The 4,878-nt window shown below is 38.7% G+C and overlaps 1 protein-coding gene across 2 annotated transcripts in view; it reads right to left on the minus strand.

Moving 5' to 3' along the window:
• The window catches only part of LOC128896579 (GAS2-like protein pickled eggs), an 81,071-nt gene extending 80,554 nt beyond the window's left edge, over positions 1 to 517 (minus strand). For both annotated transcript variants that reach the window (XM_054159952.1, XM_054159948.1), the window contains exon 1: positions 90 to 517. The gene's annotated coding sequence lies outside the window, so the exon portion shown is untranslated. The remainder of the gene's footprint in view (positions 1 to 89) is intronic.
• Between the last annotated feature and the right edge of the window lie 4,361 nt (positions 518 to 4,878).

Below are 4,878 nucleotides of genomic sequence, written 5' to 3' on the forward strand. Positions count from 1 at the left end.
TGTCAAAATGACGAATGAAGTGGACAAACAAATAGATAAACAAGCGTAATCCGAGCAGATTCGAGATGAATCGATAATATTTCACTCACCTTTCCCTAGACAGGCGATGTCCACGAGAGAAAACCTTCTTCACGTATCCCTGACAGGCACACACGAGTAGTCTTTCATCGACGAACGATTTAACTCCGAAATCGTTTTCGATTCCTCGCGCGCGCGAGACACTGCCTATTTACATCGGGCGACGTTCGAGTTCGACTGTTCGTTTATTACACACGGATCGATTAACCGTACATTTGCGAGCGACGGTCGTCGAAGGTCCGTTCAGGGTGCCGCGGGAAAGGCTCGACGCTGAACGAGAAGAGAGGAATCCACCGTCCTTTCTCACGTGGCGAGTGTCATGCAAGTATCTTCCGTGTTTCGTTGTTTGTTTTCAATTCTCGACGAGGTTCAAGCCTGGCGGGCTGAACTCATACCCCATACTCACGCCTCGCGTCCCAACCAGAGACTAAAGCGCCTAGTTGCAGTCCACCCGTATAAATGCTCCACCGCAGCGTGAATGTAGTCGTTGATTCGCTAGCGACTAGGAAGAGAAGGATTCTGCGCCGACTCGCCACGAAGCGGCGCCACCACCTGAACGAGTCAAATCGCTCGTTATCATCGGAGAACATTATTTTTTATTTATTAAAATAAATGTGTAATTATATGGAATAGTTGTTACACTAACAGTTCTTCTTGAAGAATATTTCCGACAGGCCGGCAGGCAAACAGGCACAAACACCGACGTTGAAATTTGTATAGCTGTGTTGGTGGTGCTCGCTGATACCATAGATATGTAGTTGTGATTCCTGCTAGCGCCGCCTGAAATGCTTTCACCCAATTAAAAACGTGGTTACAGTTACCCGCAGTTACTTTATCCTGAACATTCGTAAATTAAATTACAATATTTATGCATATTCGTTAGGCTTGGTATGCAATTGATAATGTCGTCTGACCCTTACTGGCGATGTGCAGTTAACAATTACATACTTCAAACAATTTAGTTACTGCATATGGAGACCCAAACCGGGTGGCCAGGACAAAAACCACATCCTAGCCACCCTTTATTAACCCCACGATGATTTCTGAAACATAGTATATATACATTAAAGCAGTATTTTTGTTATCAAATAGTCCATCCATAATTCCAGGGTGTCTAGGTATAAGTTCGGACATACGCAAGATGTCAATTTTACAACAAATTTCCAACAAAAAATTACTCTTGGACATTTTCTTTGTGTCGCCTTAGTCTCGAGAATTTTCACTTTTAATATATTTTCTGCGTTTTCTTGACACTCTTTAAATGGCCGTAACTCCACCAAATTACAGTGCAAACTTAAAACTAAGTATACCATTCGAAAGAGCGTTAAATTTCCCAACTTCCTGATATAAAACCAAAATTGATTACGTAGATTTAACAAGTGAAAAATTAGGTCAAACTGTACATTGCGAAAATTTTAATTTTGTTGTAAAATTGACATCTTGCGTATGTCCGAACTTACACGTAGACACCCTGTATATACTTTAAAGCAGTATTTTTATTGTCAAATAGTCCATTCCTAATTCGCCGCCATCACCTGTAACAGAACAAAAGTATATTATTCTCTATTCTTCATATACAAAAAAAAAAAAAACAAGTTCGTAGATGGTCTTCTTTTTCTGTTGTTGCCCTAACTAAAACTACAAAGTTACTCCAAAACGGACGCGATGTATCAGACGCAACACTAATCGCAAACGCGATCCATAGTCATTCGCAACACTACCCTGAAAGAAAACGCGAAAAATACTAATCAAAAGAAATCGCGAGGTGCATTATTATTCGAAACACTAATCTATTAAGTATAAAAAGAACAAATCGCGTGCACCAAGTAATACGAATCCTAAATTAAAAATCCAGCGCAACCATCTCAGGCTGCGGAGAATCATAGTGGCAGCTGCTTTTGGCTGCTTGGTGATTCCTCAAGTGATGGTGGTGTCAAATTTTGGGCTTTTCATATGACGAAATACTAATTCAAAACGCGTGAATTTACAACAAATCGGTCGCGATTTATTTATGCGCAACACTAATGGAACTCGCGGCTGGTCTTTGTACGCAACTCTACCATGGAAGAAAACGCGAAAAATTTTAATCAAAAGCTAAGTTGACTCTAAATACTACTTCCAAACGGACGCGATATTCATTATACGCAACACTAATTGCAATCGCGGTTGATCATTGTTACGCAACACTACCCTGAAATAAAACGCGAAAGACTCTAATATCAAAAGCAAAATTCACTCTAAATACTACTTCCATTCGAACGCGAGCAATGTTCATTTATACGCAACGCTAACAGCAAAATCGCGGCTGGTTCGCGTTCGCAACGCTACTCTGAAAGAAAACGCGAGAAAATTCAAAAGCAAGAATCCTATAGATCGAACACGATATTTCCATTACGCAACACTACTGCAAAACGCGATTTGCCCAAGTGGCACTGAATTCCCACGTTGGAGTACAAGACTCGGATAAACTAACTACGACTACAGGCGAGCAAAGTGACAACATAGTAATGACTCCCCATGTTCGAATTTCGAAGATGGAGAGCCATTCGTTGCTGCCCTTTCTTGCGACAATTTGTCAGGGCCTCTTCGGCATACAGCCTCTTCTTTCTTCGGACGCATTGTCCCATCTGAAACTTATAGATAGGGTCGAGGTTCAGTGCAATACGTGGACGTTCAACCCGGTGAACCACACGTCTAGAACCTCGAGGGAACGAGCGTTTCGAGGAACCCTACTGATCACGACCGCGACCGCGAAGCAACGACTCAAAGAGTCGAGACCCAAGGAATCGAGAGCAGATTCGAAAACAAACGGACAGAAGCTCCGTTCGCATCGACATTGCAACGATTTCTCGAATCCACCTACAGTAACAGATCCGTCAATCGTTGCGCGACCTACTCAAACTAAAGTGACGAGATCTGCCCTGGACCCTACCTACTGGGATTTAACATACACACCAGAAGTTAAGTTACCTACCTACCTACGCTATATTTAAACATGGCAAAACAATCACACCAACACAGGCGCTCAACGATCCTCAATCAAGGCTCTCGGGCGCGACCTAAACTAGGGAGATGTCCCGGGACACCTCCGACACCCGAAGATACCATACGCAACATTCACACTCTAAAGGTACGTACCAGTTTCCTGAAATCGACTGACAAAGGCTAGCGACCATTGCGTATATCTAAATATTATATATAAATATTTATATGTAATGCTTTAGTATACAGGTTCATCTCAGTGTATTATTTTCTTTGTGTTCCACAAGATTGGCAAGCTACTTTTTAAATATATATTTAATGAAATAGTATTACGATCATTGAATATGCAGAAGAATATTTTTAATGAAACAATCATGAGGTAATTCATGATAAATAAGAATTCGATATTATCGTTATAAAAGTCTGGTATTAATACCACTTTGCTTCTGGTTTCCAATAAATTTTTAACCGACGCACTTCCACATCCTAACCAAACACACACATGTGAAAAGTACGTCGGTGCACGATTCGCTAGCCAGAGTTAGTAGCCAGACGTATTATTATTATAAATTTTATAAACTAAGTCATCGTGCCCATTGCCTTCGCTCATCCAAGTAGCACCTGGGCACGTGAATGAGTTCAGACAACGAACATGGAAGGGTTAAACCTGAAAATCCTCAATAAAAAGAATAATTAGTAAATCTAATCGGGCTAACATTGTTTCCTTCTTTGTCATTTAATTTAGTAGTAAAAGTGACTCGACTTTTGATGTATAAAAATTTGATAATTGAAAACTGGGCCTGCATTAATACTGAGAAATTGAATTGTCAAGAAAAATGACTCTAATTAAAATTGAATTATTAAGAAAAATGACTAATCAAAATTGAATTATCAAAAAAAGTTACTCTAACCAAAATTAAATATAAAGATATATATTGATCTACTTTCAGGTGATTCCATTTGTCAAAGTATATTTTTTAAGGAACGTACAAAAGTGCTCAAAATGTGTTTACTTTGACTCAGAAATCGACCTATCGCGGAGTATCCTTCTTGTACATACATAAAAACTTCAACGGAATAAATGTATAATTAAAAGAACGAAAATATAAGTATATTTCATACATTTATATATTTAATTATATTATATATATATATATATTATTGTATTTTTAAAAATTATATTTGAAGTCATAAATTGAAATATATAGAAATAATCTACTGTATCTCTATACATCATGATTTTATAAATATCTATATGAATATACTCTCAACAATGAGTATTTGTATCAAAAAATATTTATTGCAAAATAGAATATTATTGTATCGTTTTATTAATAGAAAATGCGAAGTACAAGAAGACCCTATCCTGCACTAACAATAAGAAATAAAACAGATGATGTTACTACTCATGAATATGCTATGCAAATTCCATAATGCAATGCATACCCATGGTCACTATACTCGCCAAAGACCACGTATACAACAGTCACCCGTGTCGATTCGGACCTTTCGTCCTACGACATGATTGGGGACAAGAGGAACACAAATGCTTGCGACTTACCAACCGTTGTCTTGATACAGGGCTATGTAGTGGCTCTGCTGTCGCTGATCATCGGTGTAGCTCTGCTGTCGCTGATCATCGGAGCAGCTCTGTATTATCCACGTCGAAATCGCAGTACCTCTGCTTTATCTGGGTCGAATTTCAAATTTCTTTTGTTTCGTGATGTAAACAATCTGCAACAAAAGTTACATGAATTAATAACATGTTTCAAAAATTGCAGTAGTTACAATATTAAAACATTACAATTGCAAAATCAT

This window comes from Hylaeus anthracinus, unplaced genomic scaffold, assembly GCF_026225885.1.
Source record: "Hylaeus anthracinus isolate JK02 unplaced genomic scaffold, UHH_iyHylAnth1.0_haploid 0, whole genome shotgun sequence".
NCBI classification, from domain to species: domain Eukaryota; kingdom Metazoa; phylum Arthropoda; class Insecta; order Hymenoptera; family Colletidae; genus Hylaeus; species Hylaeus anthracinus.